The 18,416-nt window shown below is 39.4% G+C and overlaps 1 long non-coding RNA gene across 1 annotated transcript in view; it reads left to right on the top strand.

The window, feature by feature from the left end:
- The window catches only part of LOC122817193, a 495,541-nt gene extending 482,610 nt beyond the window's left edge, over positions 1-12,931 (top strand). Inside the window, exon 3 of the long non-coding RNA XR_006367164.1 lies at positions 12,336-12,931. This is a non-coding gene — a long non-coding RNA (uncharacterized LOC122817193). The remainder of the gene's footprint in view (positions 1-12,335) is intronic.
- Positions 12,932-18,416: the final 5,485 nt, after the last annotated feature.

Below are 18,416 nucleotides of genomic sequence, written 5' to 3'. Positions count from 1 at the left end.
AAGTTTTTCTGAAACCGGTATGCTGTTTTTGTTGTTCTGTCACATTAAATTCTAGTTCCATCTACCTCACGAATGGTGCTGGACCTTTTTTGGTGCTTTCAGATTTTAACTAGCCTAGTACAGTTGCTAACCACCCTGTACTTTGGCTATACCATTTTTGGTCATGCTGTACTGAGCTTGGACTATTCCTGGGTAAAAAGTACCTTGTCTGGACTACTTTTGGCTAATTTGCACCCAGCTTGTTCCTGCTCATACTTCACCTAGTCTATACTCTTCCTGATTATCTTGTACCTAGCATGCACCATTTATCACCATGTTGTACCTAGGCTGCACCATTGATAACCATGCTGTACCCAGCCTGCACAATTTATAGCCATGTTGTTCTGCACCATTAATAACCATGTAGTACCTAGTCTGCACCATTTATAGCCATGTTGGCCTGCACCATTTATAGCCATGTTGCACCTAAACTGCACCATTTATAGCCATGTTAGCCTGCACCATTTATAGCCATGTTGTAGCTAGCCTGCACCATTTATAGCCATGTTACACCTAACCTGCACCCTTTATAGTCATGTGGTACCTAGCCTGCACCATATATAGCCATGTTGTACCCAGCCTGCACCATTGATAGCCATGTTAGCCTGCACCATTTATAATCATATTGTAGCCAGCCTGCACCATGTATAGCCATGTTGCACCTAATCAGCACCATTTATAGCCATGTTATACCTAACCTGCACCATTTATAGCCATGCGGTACCTAACTTTTACCATTTGTAGCCATGTGGTACCTAGCCTGCACCATTTATAGCCATGTTACACCTAACCTGCACCATTTATAGCCATGTTGTACCCAGACTGCACCATTTATAGCCATGTTAGCCTGCACCATTTATAGACATGTTGTAGCCAGCCTGCACCATTTATATCCATGTTACACCTAACCTGCACCCTTTATAGCCATGTGGTACCTAGACTGCACCATGTATAGATATGTTGTATCCAGCCTGCACCATTGATAGCCATGTTAGCCTGCACCATTTATAGCCAAGTTGTAGCCAGCCTGCACCATTTATAGCCATGTTGCACCTAATCTGCACCATTTATAGCCATGTTACACCTAACCTGCACCATTTATAGCCATGTGGTACCTAACTTGCACCATTTGTAGCCATGTGGTACCTAGCCTGCACCATTTATTGCCATGTTGCACCTAACCTGCACCATTTATAGCCATGTGGTACCTAACCTGCACCATTTATAGCCAAGTGGTACCTAGCCTGCACCATTTATAGACATGTTATACCCAGTCTGCACCATTTATAGCCATGTTGCACCTAACCTGCACACTTTATAATATGTTGCACCTTACCTGCACCATTTATAGCCATGTGGTACCTAACCTGCACCATTTATAGCCATGTTGTACCCAGACTGCACCATTTATAGCCATGTTAGCCTGCACCATTTATAGACATGTTGTAGCCAGCCTGCACCATTTATCACCATGTTGTACCTAGGCTGCACCATTGATAACCATGCTGTAACCAGCCTGCACAATTTATAGCCATGCTATTCTGCACCATTGATAGCCATGTAGTACCTAGCCTGCACCATTTATAGCCATGTTGCCCTGCACCATTTATAGCCATGTTGCACCCAACCTGCACCATTTATAGCCATGCTGTACGTAACCTGAACCATTTATAGCCATGTTACACCTAACCTGCATCATTTATAACCATGTTGCACCTAACCTGCACCATTTATAGCCATGTTGTACCCAGACTGCACCATTTATAGCCATGCTAGCCTGCACCATTTATAGCTATGTTGTAGCCAGCCTGCACCATTTATAGCCATGCTGTACATAACCTGAACCATTTATAGCCATGTTGCACCTAACCTGCACCATTTATAGCCATGTTGTACCTAACCTGCACCATTTACAGCCATGTTGTACCCAGACTGCACCATTTATAGCCATGTTACACCTAACCTGCACCATTTATTGCCATGTGGTACCTAGCCTGCACCATGTATAGCCATGTTGTACCCAGCCTGCACCATTTATAGCCATGTAGTACCTAGCCTACACCATTTATAGCCATATTGTACCCAGCCTGCACCATTTATAGCCATGTTGTACCTAACCTGCACCATTTATAGCCATGTTGAACCTAACCTGCACTGTTTATAGCCATGTTACACCTAACCTGCACCATTTATAGCCATGTTGCACCTAACCTGCACCCTTTATAGCCATGTTGTACCTAACCTGTACCATTTATAGCCATGTTGTACCCAGCCTGCACCATTTATAGCCATCTTGTAGCCAGCCTGCACCATTTATAGCCATGTTGCACCTAATCTGCACCATTTATAGCCATGTTACACCTAGCCTGCACCATTTATAGCCATGTGGTACCTAACTTGCACCATTTGTAGCCATGTAGTACCTACCCTGCAACATTTATAGCCATGTTGCACCTAACCTGCACCCTTTATAGCCATGTTGCACCTAACCTGCACCATGTATAGCCATGTTAGCCTGCACCATTTATAGCCAGGTTGTAGCCAGCCTGCACCATTTATAGCCATGTTACACCTAACCTGCACCATTTATAGCCATGTGGTACCTAGCCTACACCATTTATAGCCATGTTGTACCCAGCCTGCACTATTTATAGCCATGTTACACCTAACCTGCACCATTTATAGCCATGTTGCACCTAACCTGCACTTTTTATAGCCATGTTGTACCTAACCTGCACCATTTATAGTCATGTTGTACCCAGCCTGCACCATTTATAGCCATATTAGCCTGCACCATTTATAGCCATGTTGTAGCCAGCCTGCACCATTTATAGCCATGTTGTACCCAGCCTGCACCATTTATAGCCATGTTAGCCTGCACCATTTATAGCCATGTTAGCCTGCACCATTTATAGCCATGTTGCACCTTGTTTGTTTGTTTGTGTCTTTCGGCTTTTCCTGGTTAGGGGTCGCCACAGCGGAACTCCGGTCTGCTAATGATTGGTAGTTGATTTTTACATGCTGAGTTACCAGCCCTGATGCACAACCTTCAATGAAGGTATGGCCATTCATGCATGTCTCCATGCAGAAGACGCTCTAGCTGAGAATCGAACCGGACAGTGTCTTACTGTGATGCGACAATGCTACCGCAGCACCACCACCACGGGTATTTATAGCCATGTTGAACCTAACCTGCAAAATTTGTATCCATGTGGTGCCTAGCTTGCACCATTTATAACGATGTTGTAAATATCCTGCACCATTTTTAGCCATGCTGTACACAGCCTGCACCATTTATAGCCATAGGCAGTCGTTTTCTATGGTCAAACTAAACAGGTGGCGATAACAACAAGCTCATTACATAGCAATAATAACAAATGCATGTATGTATCTGTCTGATCTGAATGGAAATTAATGTTAAAAAGCAAAGCAAGACACTAAGCCAAAACTTAAATATTTCATATGCGTCACTGTGTTGGTGGGGGGGGGTTCTGTCCACTTCTGTTTATAGGCTTTTCTGTATGCGGGTATCCAAAGTACTTTTTTTATATCTGGTGGAGGGAGGAAGACTCAACAGTGGTCTAAGGTCAAAGTTCACACACTAGGTGCATAGATTAATTTTCCAGTACTGACACTACAGTGCAGCCTAACATGAGTGTTGCACTCCTCAGTATATTGTCTTTCAGATGAGATATTAAACTTAAATCCCATGTGCCTGAGATGGTGACAGCTAAGATGTATGTAAAAGCTCCAATAACACTTATCAAAAAAGAGAGAAATGTTCCCTGTGCTCTGGACAAGTTTTCTTTAATACATTTGATAAATACCACCTCTGGTTTCCCCTGAAACAAAGACACTAGCCTATTTGGACTTACCTGGTCAACAAAGAGGAAATATATAAATAAAGGGGGGGTCATTGTGAGAGAGTTTGAGAAACGATGGCCTATAGTAAGCATTGCTTCTATATACATTTTATACCGTTTGAAATGGTTTCGGTTGCACTACTTGTATTATGGACTGTGCTGTCTGTAATGGTATCTGTCATCTTTGACCTATAATAAACTGTGCATTGTAATTCTGTACTGCCTTACCATAATGCATTTCTCTAACAGCGTCCAAGTCCCGTACTAAACAGGGCATTGATTTGGAATGAATGTGTCATAATACTTCCATGTATGTAAAGCTTAAGCTAAAAAAATACGAATAAAAGACAACTAAAGAAAAAAATAATGGGTACAAGAATTTTTTCTGCTGTGACAGTAGTTTTCTTTTTGTTAATTTAAATCCAAAAAGTGGGTCAAAATGCAGTGCTATCCTTCAAGTATGTTGTGTATTCCCCTATGAGCTACGTGACATATGCTTATTCCTGGCAGAGTTCACCTTCCTCTTGCCTTTCCTAGCTTATGCCAAATTGTTAGCACTATAGAATCCTTTAGACAATTATTTTTCTCTGTAATCAATTTATGTACAATCTTCCTGAATAACATTTGTTGTCAGTCGAAAAACGATCAGATTTTGATTTGAGAGCTACATTCAAAAGTTAATATCTTCATTTTTGTTATGTAGGATGATGTTAGAACCATTGTTGGCATGAAAATTATATTAATTTACACAAATATTGCTTTATTTTTTCTTATTTAATATTTTTATAATTTAGAAAAGGACTGCTGTTAGAATGAGATATATGGAATGGCATTAAATAATTTCACATTTAAAGACATCAGCTATAAAATATCCTTTAAACTTTCCTTTTTAAAGTGTCTTTTCCTGTCTGAGTTTTATGACACATTTTTTTTGTTTTATACCATTTAACATCACCTATATTATTCTTGGCTTTTAACAGCAGTCACTGTTAGAAATGCACAAAGATGTTATTGAATGTAATTTTCACAGAATGTATTCCTCAAATATACTTCTCACATACATGAACGCACACACACACACGCATGCACGCACGCACGCACACACGCACACACACACACACACACACACACACACAAAAACATACACACACATACACACACACACACACACACACACACACACACACACACATGTATTCACACACACACACACACACACACACACACACACACACACACACACACACACACACACACACACACACACACTTAGACAAAACATGCAGTAATATATAAATAGTTATATATTAACAGAAATAAATCTTAAAGATACATTTATTTACATAGTTCCACATACTACAAGGGCATAGTCTTGATCTTTGCTTCAGAGTCTGGATTACCTAAATAAGCCTTTGAACATAAGGGTTTTACACAATAAATCATAAAATATAATGTTACTACAGACCAACAAGAAAAAAGCACACAATATAAAATTAAAAAAAATAATTACTTGTAGAATATAAAGGTGTTAACACACCTTCTGTCTGAAAGAGAATATCGAAGCAAAGCTGGACTGTTCTGTTTCAAAAGTAGAACACAGGTGATCCACTCTTACCTGTGAAGAATGCAGATAGGAATTATAAATAGATTAAAGACTGAAGGACAGGTGAATGTCATTGATATTTATAACTGCCCCAGACTGTGCTGGTTTTCAGGGCATGTAGACATTAACTGTTCTTTAACAGATTTCATAGTCTCATGTGCAGAAGAAAAGTCATGTGTTCCAGCAGCACTGCGTCATGTTACAAATCAAACTGCACACAGCAATCTAACAGACCTGCTCATGCCTTTTAATAGATGGATATGAATAACAAATCTTTCATATTTCTATAATGTTTTTCATATTTAAAGTACTGTGTCTACTTATATTTGAATTGTGGCAAAAATTCCTGAATTTACCAAAGAAAAAACAGGCGTGAATAAATGCCGGGGTCACTTTAACAGAGGATGATGCTTTGCCTGGAACTTGCTGAGGTCAGACTGCGCTAGTATTAAAATGATTCCTTGAGAAGAAGTCTGAAATGGGAGCAATAGATTCAAGACTTGTGGACCCCAGAGTAGTGTGGTGTCATAAATTATAATAACAATACTATTAAAAATAAAGCAGTCATGCTGGGATTTGTTTATAGGTTAGGTTGAAATACATATGACTTAGCTTCTGTGCACCAGAATCCAGTATCCTTAAAGTGATGATGTGGGCCAAACATAAAGTAGCTTCTGCTTGTACTAACTTTGTAAACCTTTGAAAAAAAAAAAGACAGCAGGTTGGAAAACCTAGATGATTTACTTAATGCTTTTGTTTCAAGGACAAGTAGGGGTGGACAGGTACTAATATTTATATAGCTAAGGCTACAAACACTAACCTACGCTGAGAGTGTCTGCTGACTGCAGCATTTATTTATTTACTTTATTTATCAATTATTTAGTGGTAGATATAACACTGAGTATTAAACTGACGCATTGTGAGAAAAGATTTACAATGAAAATATACATTTTGATGGTACATGCTAATTAGGTGTGTTTTGTTTCAGAATTCAGAGATTAACTACCATTACTGACATGACTCTAATTATAACTGAAAATATAGAGAAATATTAGGTAATAATAAGAGAGAAGCAGCCAGGATGCTTTACATGTATTATATTGAAAATGATGTGCACAACAGAATTATTCTCAGTTTCATCCAAGGAATTATCACTTAAAAATAATGTTTTTTATGAATATTTCAAATATCTTGTAAATATAAAGCACAGCTGTATCATGGATGCATGTTCTGGGCAGGTAAAGGAGGGATCCTTCTTTTGTAAATCAGTTTATCACAGCAAGCTGAAAATAAAAGCAATTACAGGAGATGAATGTCATTTGGTACTAGATGATAGCTCTTTTCTAATCTGAGTCACTGTTTCAAACACTGAATGGTTCAGTATTGTTTAAAAACTATTACCTGCAAGCTCTGCAGATGAGCACCAGTGGTTTTAGCCTAACCCCCAAGGCATTGCAGTCATCACAGTTGTTTAATTTAAATTATACAATGACTGGCCAGTAATACTTAAAATGGAGCATGCTGATTGGTCAGCCCAACCCACGTACCCGTTGTAAATCTGAGAATATACCAATAGAAAAAGGGCCAGTCACCCCGACATTTTTCCATTAGTAAACCCCATCAAATTTTTACTTTTCTTTCCTTTTTTTAAATATATTTACAACACCGAAAACCTCAAATGAACGAGGGAGACAGCACAAAGAAATATAAGAGGATAATCAGGTATATTCCGCAAAACTAAAGAAATGTACCTGAATATCCTTTTATTTTCTCTGTCCCATCTCTCCTGAAAGTTAAAGGACTCCCAGTTTCTTGTTTCTTAATAAATAAATAATTAAAAAAGGGAATAGAGATCTTCCTTTCTCCGTTGCTTCCTTTACACAGCACTGATGTACTGCATAAGCGTGGGAACGCAAGTGTCATACGCATGTGCAATACATCAGGAAAGCTCCAGGATACCAGCGAAAACATGGAAGGGCACCACCGATGCATTATACATAGACATTATTTAAGAAAAGTAAGGATTTTTTTTCTTAAATAATGTTATTGTATAATAGCAATAACTGACTCTGTGTTGTGGTATATTGAAGATTTACCCACAGTTGGCTTTATTTAATCACTCAGGCTTCGCCTTCATGATTAAAGTACACCAGCTGTGGGTAAATCTTCAATATACCACAACAACAACATCAGTTATTGCTATTTTATTTATTTAACTTGGTTATTAATATAGCTGTTTCACATATCTGTCCTCCACGTTTTAGGAAGTAGGAGGTAAGATCAATCAATCAATATGTTTTAATGGGTACAACAAAACTGGTATACCCAGACAACTAGAGATATGAGAAGACTGTGCACACTGTACATCGACAGGGACTGGGGATCAGGGCTGAATTACGGATGCTGGAGCTATGAGGCAGAAACCTTAAGTCACTCAGTCACTGTACTACTTTGTATTATTAATCAAGTACCTACTGACTCAATACAAATCATCTCCGATTGCAAACCCTGAAAGAAAATAAATCAAACATCAAAATACAAAGAAAATAAATTCATAGAAACTAAACTAAATATTTTAACAGACAACCTAATATATGTAAAGCAAATCTAAATTAAGGTTTTGTAAGCAAAGTCCCCAACCACTCCTGAATGAAAATATATCTCTACGCCTGCATTGCCCACCAAAACAAATGCGGACAAACAAAATATCAGATCGGTATTATGTCTCTCACAAAAATGCAGTCATTTTCTAACAACTGATTAGTAGTGAAAAAACAGCACTGGCATAATGAAATAGTCATACGGAGATCACAATATCACGACACCGAATATCTAGAACATCAGTCGACATATCTGAAATATATTAAGTGACCGCAGTATGAGACCAGGACCAAACTAAGCACAAAATAAAAAGGCAAGAAGCGAGGTAGTGAATCTAAGCCATTTCAGAATCCTTTAATAGAACCATGATAAAAACATATAGCACTTTCATTCGAACTGGACTTCATCAGAATGAATACACAACACCATTAACTCTCCAAATAAATATAAGTGCAAGCGGTCTTGAAACACATCCCATTGGATAACAAGGCAACAACGTAACAGAAGAAATAAGAACAGCTGAAGTAAAAAATACATTTATATAGGTTCTTAAAGTGACCTGTGCTAAAATGCTGTTAAAAATGCTGGCAAGAACAGGCTGACCATTGAAATCATTAAAAACATGGCAAATCTAGAAACATAAAAAGAGCAGAAAAATATATATTTAAATGCAAAAAATTAATAATAATGTTAAAACTCATATGTAACACATGCCTAAAATGTAATCCAGCCACAAAAAAAACTTATAAATCCTAAATGCAGTTAAATGAAAAAACATAATCTTAAAAACTCTTTATAGGTATTGGGAAGACTTTAGGTGCAATACTGAAGCTATGGCGGTCATGTCATTCAAGTCATAACTATTAGTACAGTTTAACTTTAGATGCCACCTCAGCTCCTTCCACTCAAGCATGTCCTTCCATGCCCCCCCCCCCCCGGGTAATGTTCTCAATACTGTCCAGAATGTAAAATTTAAAATAATTTGAAATCTTATCTGCAATGTGTCTATATAGTGTTGTTCAAATTATTCTTACTGATGTCATACATATGCTGATAAAGTCACATTTGTAAGCATTTTTCCAACTTTCCTACATAAAAGCCTTGGCAGACCTCGCTTTGGGCTAGGTACATAACCCTAGAACTATAGCAGCAATACTTCTGCTTCAGAAAAACGTTTTTATAACCCTCAAAAATGTGTTTACACTGGTTGCACCTGCTACGTTTTTTCATCCATCCTGGTTCATGCCCTGCATCTACCCTTTCAATCAAAGTTTTAAATGAAATGCCTTTTCTAAACATGAAAACAGGGGAAGAGCCTAAAATGATAGATTGTTCAACCACTGTTTTAAAAGCATTCCAATTCCTTTTAATTACAGCATTGATGACCCAGACATCCAGGTTGTAATTGAGGACCATAGCCCTACTGAAGTCAACTTTATTGCTGAGAAGATTGTCAACATTTAGTTTCTGTAGTCCTCTCCCTAAAATGGGAATAAACACAGATTGTTTCTTTTAGTAATTACTTCCCTCATGATATCCTGAACAATACACTTGAGTTTGAAGGTGTAATAACTGATCTGCAAGTTATAGTAGCCTGTTGTAGCAGCTGTTTGCAACTATAGGAGACTGGCAAAAGCAGAAATGTTGTGCCAAATAAAGAAATTGCACTTACTATACTTTTAAAATAATGCAGGTCAGGCTCAGTATTTTAAATAATGTATTAGAATATGAAGGAGAGCTGTTGTATTCTCTTTATGTTAAAGAAGAAAATAGTTCAGGATAAAGACTATTTTAAGATACAGTCTTAAGATTGGGGGGGCAAGAGAGCAGATAGGGGAGCAGCTTCAGGCAATTAATACAGAGTTACAGTGTAATTAAACAATACTACTAAGATTATAATCAGACAAACATAAAATAATGTCTTTGCCCGGTTAGGGGTCGCCACAGCGGATCACCGGTCTGCTTATGATTGGCAGTGGAATTTTATGGTGTCAAGTTGCCAGACTGGTGCCCAGCCTTCAAAGAAGGCACACCCACTCATGCACGTACCTACCTACATGTCGTTAAAGTTCACTTGACCACAGGGAGAACATGCGGACTCCGCACAGAAGGCGCTCCAGCCAAGAATCGAAACAGATAGCCTCTTGTTGTGAGGAGACAACAATGCTAACCACTGCACCACCATGGATCTCTAACATACTTAAGTTATTTTTCAGGTATAGGACTTGAAGGGTGCCTCAGTGAGTTTTCTAGGTTGCTGTGTAATTCAGGAACTATGGGTAGCTTTGCTAAGTAATGGATTTTTTGTTTAAAATGCAGGGCAGTTAAAACAGGTAAAATAACCTTTAAGTTATTTTTCAGGTATGGGACTTAAAAGATGCCCTTAGGTCATGGAGTTTGCTAGTTTGTCGTAATTCAGGAACTGCAGGTAGATTTCTTAGGTGATGTATTTTTACTTTAAAATGTAGGGCAGTTAAAAAACATAAAATAACCCTTTGCCATTTCTGTGATGTGAACACAGTAAAATGGACTTAAATGGCTAAATCGTACCGCCAGAACTAGAATGGAGAGCACGTAGAGACTGAGAGATTTAGTGTCTGTCTTCGTTACTGCACCATTAGAGACCCCATTGTCCTAGACCTCATGTTTCTCCACAAGTCCAATACCTCCAGCAGTAGTAGAATTAGGGATCTAAATCTTTAAAAACAAATAAATCAAACTTGTTGGAAGGGCAGGTTTACACAGGTCTATAGGTTCATAGGTAAGTACCGGGCTAGCTACCCTTGCAGGCCATTTTAAGTCTAGCCACTTTCCCTTTTTTGCTGGAAATAACCTGCCCTATTTGGTTCGAGATTAACCTTACCCTTTCCATGGTTGATAATTATATATTATTAACGAGAATAACTGGGATCATACCCCAGATAATTTGAGGGGACCCATGCATGGGATAAAGCATTTAGCAGCTGCCACTGTCCATTAATAGTAGAGGGGGCAGCTCTGGGGTAAATTTTCTGTTTTCCATCCATAGGTCTAGGTTGTGCTTGAATATGGACAGGGATAATATCCCACTACCTCCCAAAAATCTGGAATAAACTTTGCCTGCATGTTATGCAGTGTGACTCACTGTCTTCCTTGAAACATAAACTAAGTGAATGGAGGGTTTATCACAAATTTACTCCAAGATCGAAGGGGATGTGTATTTATTTATTTATTTTTCATTTTCTGACTGAAGTAGAACAATAATCAAACAATGTCCAACTGCAGGGTCAGTCTGGGTTACATCATAACGTAAAACGTAACAAAACAATTTTCAGAATAAAATAACAGTGGTGTACATTTACGAGAAATCACAGACATTCTGACAAACAATATATACTCAGAAGATGTGACAAGCCAAATATATGTGCAGTTATGTAACTGGAATAGATAAGGGAGGGTGGAATTAAAGCAGGTGAAGTATAAGTGGCTGAGATATGAGTAGTAGTTGTTAGGTCAGGAAAGCTACTAGAGACCTTTTTGGATGTGAAAGAAGCTACGATATTTTTTTACCAGGAAGACTAGACTGTTGATTTTGGTTATCTACTTTTCTATGTGCCCATAGAAGTTTAATGATTGGTTGTCTAGGAGAATGGAGGTACAGTATGAGAGAAAGTACTTACAAGGTGTGCATGGTCATGGGATACGGTCACCTGGGAATATCTATGAATCTGTGCAGCCAGATAACGAACCCAGTAACATTTTTTCAGCAATTTCTTTGTGCTGCTTTAAGCATTCATTTAACCACCACATGCTGCGGTAGCATTGTCGCCTCACAGTAAGACGCTGCCCAGTTCGATTCTCAGCTAGAGCGTCTTCTGCAAGGTGACATGCGTGAATGGGCGTACCTTCGTTGAAGGCTGTGCATCAGGGCTGGTAACTCAGCACGTAAAAATCAACTACCAGTCATTAGTGGACCGGAGTTCCGCTGTGGCGACCCCTAACCGGGAAAGCCGAAAGACACAACAACTAAAAGGAAAAAATGTATACAACTCTCTAAGTCAGATGTTGAAAGCAGCAGTGCAGTCTACTTTTGTTCTATTATAGTTCATGCATTTGTCTTTGTGCTTGTGTTCTTAAACTTATGGCATTTTGTTTTTCATTAATTTGTAGGGTGATGCATTTTATAATAACATTATTACAAGGTGCATGTTTTCTTATTTAATTTCATTTATGTTTTGTCCTAAGTGCAGCACACCGCCATACCTGGAGTACTGTCTACAGTTCAGAGAGCATACGAGGTGAGCGAGACCCAGCAGCTGGAAGGAGTGCAGAAAAAACTTACCAAATGTGGTGTGGATGAAGGTGAAAAAATATGACCTCAGACTAAAACAGGTAGAACTCTACTCACTGCAAAACAGATGAGAAAGCATCGACATGGTTTGAGTTGACAAGAATGACAGAGGGGTGGGAGGGACTACAGACCATGGATTGCATTGATTAAATCCTTTCTGGTCTCCAAAAATACATCTTCATGAAGAGAGCAGTGGACCCATGGAATGAGCTACAGAAATGGATGGTGGAAAGAAACCCTACAGAGTTATTTAAGAAGACATAAGATAAGTGAAATGAAGGTGAGGAGGAAATAGGGATGGAGAAAAGGGAAGATTGTTAAAGGCACTTAAAAGGCAGACTGCACAGAATCACTGCCTCCTGACATCAGGGAACTATAACAACGTTTTCTTACACTTACATTTCAAATAGCATTGGCTTACCAGATTTTACATCTCCTGCTTTAAAAAAAAAGCAAATAATTTGTTCAAGCTCATTAAAAAGTAATTAACAATGATTTGAAATGCTCTAAGAATTTTTTAAAAGTCTACTCGGTATTTTCTTTATTTGCATTACTGTTAGGTGGATATTTCACTGAAACACTGGCAGGGAAAGCCGAAGTCTAAAAACATTTCATTTCATTGTTCATTATAATAACTTGTTTGACATTCAATGCAGTGGGTAAATGTTCAATATTCATGTACCGCGTCGGACACTGCTGTCGCACTCTGAATTTCAGAAAAAAAGACAACTTTGTTAACTACCTTTCTAATACAAGTTAGAGCATAACAGCAATCAGGACTGGTTGCGAGAGAGCACTTGTGAGAAGCTAAAACTGGTTTAAAAGCTCCACGCTGTACAAAAAAATGATGAGTGGGTCACATCTATCATAACTACTTATGTGTCCTTGGTATGGATGTCAAAGGTCACCTCTCCAACTGTACCAGTAGGCTAAAAGTATGATGTTAAGATACTTAAAAGACATAGACTGCCTTTTTAAGTACCTTGGCATTATAGAGTCCCTCAGTATATTAAGCTGTAAGAGGCAGAATAAGAATCCATAAATCCTAAGAGCCTGGAACCTTAATGTAACCCCTTAAGTAAATGCTTCTACCCTGTTTTGCTTTAGACACCTTAGGTCTACTAGGCAAATGGGGTAAGCACAACACTATGCAGGCAAGGCACAATTCATGTAGCTGTTTGTCTACCTTTGGCTAGAGTAGCCTTGATTAATAGTGCTAATATAAATATTTTTCATTAAGTGACTGCAAAGGATATTTTTATGTTTGTGACATACCAAAGATTTAGACCCAAATTTCATTGCACTCTAAGCAATGATAAGGTTGTCAGAGAAAGCAGTTGTTAAACTGCTGTGGCCTAACAAGCCTCTAAACCATGAATGTAAATGAAATCAGTCAAAATAAATGATGCACTTACCAAGGCTATGCATTTGAACTTCCAAGCCAATCTGTGCATTTATCGCAGTGCTATAAAATGCAAAGAATCCAAACAAAGTTATCCAGGATAATTGCCTCACATTTCTCCTAAATGAATGGAACTGTGAGCTAGGAATGGCCTACTAGATCAACAAACAGTCTAGTAGGAACCTATGACCTATGAAACTGTAGCATTTATTATCTTTGGTCATTTTCCATTTATATGCTTCTACAATTTGAACGGGAAATCTTTGATCACCAATGCTGTACACCAGAAGGCATGCAGTTTTATCTCTAATTTGTTAAACTAATAAAATTTCCATACTAAGCATGTGATGATGACGCAGTTAACTCTGATTAGCAAAGAAATACCAATACATTTAAATGTTGGCATCATATTGCCATTTTAATGTATACAAGAATAAAATATTATTTTACTTTTTGCATTCTCTTTGTTGGACATCTGGATGCTCTGAACTTTTCTGTTCACCTAGACTCTACATAATATGTGGAGTGAATTTTTGCACATAGAAAAGGGAACATGGAAATTTGTATCCCTCAGTCTGCTGTTTAAATGAACTTTTCTCTTTAGAAGTCAACCAGGTCAGCATTCTGTAATAAATAGAATAAATCCATAGCTAATGAATATTCATAATTATCCAGTGGACCAAATTACTTATTAATAAGCATTTGGCCACAGCGAGGATGGCAAGGTTGCTAAGACATTAATATAGCTTGCCACTGCATGTCTGTAGGTTCTGTACTTCTTTGGAGCTGGTGACATTATCATTTGAGAAATGTCATTTTCATGGTGGTTAGTTTTGGAGTTTGGGATCCCAGATATTTGCAGGGATATAAATCCTTTGATTGAATGGATAAAGCTGCAGAACAGGGCATGAAAAATGCGTGTTGCTGATATAAGGTCTGCGAGTTGTTGCTAGAGACATAGCACCCTAACTGCACGAGTGTGTACTTTTGTGTGTTAATTCTGATTCTGCTCTGTTTGTACAATGCTGCTGTAGTTCACATGTCAACTCTTCACTTAGTAATATGCCTTCTACATGTGTATAGGTTGTGTATATGCATTTAACATTATATTTATCAGGGAAGTTATTTTTTTGATGTGTTGGAGGGAAGCCTTCTAGCTTATCAGTGGGAGTGGTAAGCACTAGGTAGCCTATCTACCACAAGAGGAGTGGTTTCTGGCCCAGACATTATAGTTTATTGGCTGTTTGGGCAGGTTTTTTTTCCATCTCTTTCAACTTTCTAGTTTAAAAGCCCACATTTGCACTTGTTTCCCACCTTACCTATAACTAGTCTAGTCCAGATACAGATTTGCTGTATCCAGGACTGTTTATAAGCTTCTGAGCAGTGCCAAAAGGTCTGCTCTTCAGTTTTTCCTTTCAATCTCCTAGTTCTCTCCTCTCCTGCACTTTTACTAGATTATTAGTTTAGCACTTTACCAGATTTCTTGTAGTAATTATTGTAGCACATAAAAGTACTACCAGCACTAAACGTTCTATAAGGAAACAGGTCCAGTACTTATTATTAATGCCCACCTTTCCAGGCATATCTAAAGGTCAGTTCCCTGTGCCTTTTCCTATTAACCTGATAAACTTGGGCATCCTGAGGCAATGTAGCAACTGCCACATGTACACTGAAAGCCCTCTCCTCTTACCTCCCAACACTCAGACTTGTGAGAGATGCACTTATATATCCGAACTGGAAGACACACACTCTCCAACCAAGACCGGAATAGCTGGTCAAGAGGAGAAGGTCAACACTTGCAACACACCATATGGAACACATAGCCCTCCAGAACACACACTAGCACTGCCTTCACATAAAAACACAAACCACACACCCAGCTTCATGGAGGCTCTCAATAAAAATCTACCCAAACAGCAGAAGCCTCCAAGGCAGAAATGCACTTGACCACCACAACAGAAAACTAATCACGAGACACATAACTCTCCTAAACATTGTGCCACTCAACCAAAGCCCCTAAGGCAAAACAGCATGCTCAACACACTAGTCATAGGTGACTCGATAGTGAGGCACACTGATGTCCCACTCACTAGGTTAAATAAGGAGAAAGATTAAGTCAGCTGCCTGTCAGGTGCCAGGATCTGCCACATAATGCATGCACTCAGGTCCCTCATCAACAGGTACAAATATAACTCTGTCATTGTACATGTGGGTGCGAATGACCTGAGACATACCTCCCTAGACTACATGAAAAGAGACATGGATGATTATGTAGCCCAGGCAGGTATGACCCTAGTCCTGAGCAGCCTCCTACCATCACCCAGAATGATACCACAGTACAAGCAGAAAATTAATGATTTCAACAATTGTCTAAGTTTCTGTTGTCATTCTAAGGGGATTCAGTATCTGTCTGCCTTGTATGACATGATTGACAGACCTCAATGTTTGCCATAGATGGCCTGCATATGTCACCACTGAGCTTCCAGATACTGGTCAAGGATCTTGTCACCCCTATAGTGCCTTTTTAGGCGGTATTCCAAAGACCAAATTACCACCATAACAGTTACAAACAAATGCAATCTGAGGGTCATGATGCTCAATGCTAGAAGTCTAAATCTCAAAATGCACTCACTCAAAGCACTCCTTAAGATGGAGAACATTGACAGAGACCTGGTTCAAAGCATCAGAAAGCACCCCTTCTCAACCAGGCTATAACTCATTTCATACCTTTTGGCCCCAGAACCTGGACCAAAACTCCAAAAGCAGTGATGTTTCCATATTCATAAAGGATGCGCACACCTCCAGACTGGTAGCCCAACATAACGCATCAGAGATACTTCAGGTGTAGCTAACATTAGGTAAGACAGCGATTCAGGTGGTCGCCTGCTATAGGTCCCCAACCATGTCCCAAGACTCACACTCCTCATTCCTAAGCACTCTGGGGAATATTAGGGTCCAACCTAACACTTTCATATTGGGCGACTTCAACCACCCCTCCATTAACTGGGAAAACTACTCATGCACCAATACACTTGCCCAACGTTTCCTGGAATTCATTAATTTCAATGCCCTAGACCAGCTCGTTTTTACCCCCACTAGAGGTAGCAACATCCTTCACCTGGTCATTACTAACATAGGTGACCATTGCTCTGCACCAATAGTCAACTCCTCCCTGGTTAGATCTGACCACAAACTAATCATCTTGAAAATCCACCCCCCCCCCCCACAAAGATAACCACCATGAAAAACGTCTCCAAAGCTAACACTGGGCTCCTAAAAACAGAGGTGGCTAAATTCACAGCACCCATGCAAATGGAGAGTAGTTGCATGACTGCCGAATCATACACCAATGCACTGTACGAACACATACACAAATGCATGGATCTTACCATACCCGATAGAACCAAGATGCTCTCCTCCAAAAAAAGGAAGCCAATCTGGTGGTCCCCTGCCATAAATAAACTCTACAACAGAAGGAGAAAACTGATACGGAATAAGGTGAAGTCCCAAGACTGGAAAAATTCCTTTATCAGCCTCCCTCATCAAATCCTCTAAAGCTAGCTATGAAGACAGAATATCAGCAGATAGTAAAGACAACCACAAGACCTTCTATAGTTATGTAAAGAATCTCCACAGCAATACCCAGATTTGCTCTGAGCTACTGTAGTCAGATCTAACCAGGGAGGAGTTGACCATTGGTGTAGAGCAATGGTCGCACATGATAGTTATGGCCAGGTGAAGGATGCTGCTACCTCTAGTGGGGGTAAGAACAAGCTGGTCCAGGGCATTGGAATTAATGCTAATGCAATGGCTGACAGATTCAGTGCCAATTTTACTCCTCCCCCCAAAGGACCAATCACAATACCAGTAGATTGTCAGGCAGCCAGTATTACTGCTGCACAGGTTAAAACAGCACTGTCCAAGGCCAAGAATATAGCTTCTATGGGACCTGACAATATCCCCTAGTTGTGTTCTACATGAACTACAGAGTGAACTGGCACCTCACCTGTGTGCCCTGTTCAATCACAGCCTCACCTCAGGCTTTGTCCCTACTGAATAGCTCAATGCTGCAGTCATCCCTCTCCACAAAGGAGGAGTATCTACAGACCCTGGGAACTATTGCCCCATTCGCCTGACAAGTATGATATGCAAAGCTATGGAACACATTATCATGGACCTAATAAACAAGGATATAAGGAATCTCCAAACTCTGGATCCCACACAGTTTGGTTTTGTGAAGGGTAGATCATGCCTGCTCAACTTGGTCGACTTCTTTGAGTCAGTCAACTGAGCTGTGGATGAAGGCAAGGTGATTCATACTGCCTACCTTGATCTGACCAAGGCTTTTGATACCAATCCCCACTTAGGAATCATAGAAAAATTCACTAAGCTAGGCATCAATCCCTATATCACTACGTGGGTTGCAAACTGGCTCACAGATAGAACCCACAGTGTAAAAGTATCTTGGGTCTTGGGTCCTCTCCTGTTTGGTATCTACTTATCTGAAGTCTAGGCCAACATGAAGGGACTCTCACTGACAAAGTTCACAGATGAATGCAAGTTGGGAGCTGCTATTAT

This window comes from Protopterus annectens, chromosome 12.part0, assembly GCF_019279795.1.
Source record: "Protopterus annectens isolate FY-2018-M chromosome 12.part0, PAN1.0, whole genome shotgun sequence".
Classification (NCBI taxonomy): domain Eukaryota; kingdom Metazoa; phylum Chordata; order Ceratodontiformes; family Protopteridae; genus Protopterus; species Protopterus annectens.
The sequence above is the reverse complement of the archived record's forward strand: the minus strand, read 5'-3'. Positions and strand labels throughout refer to the sequence as shown.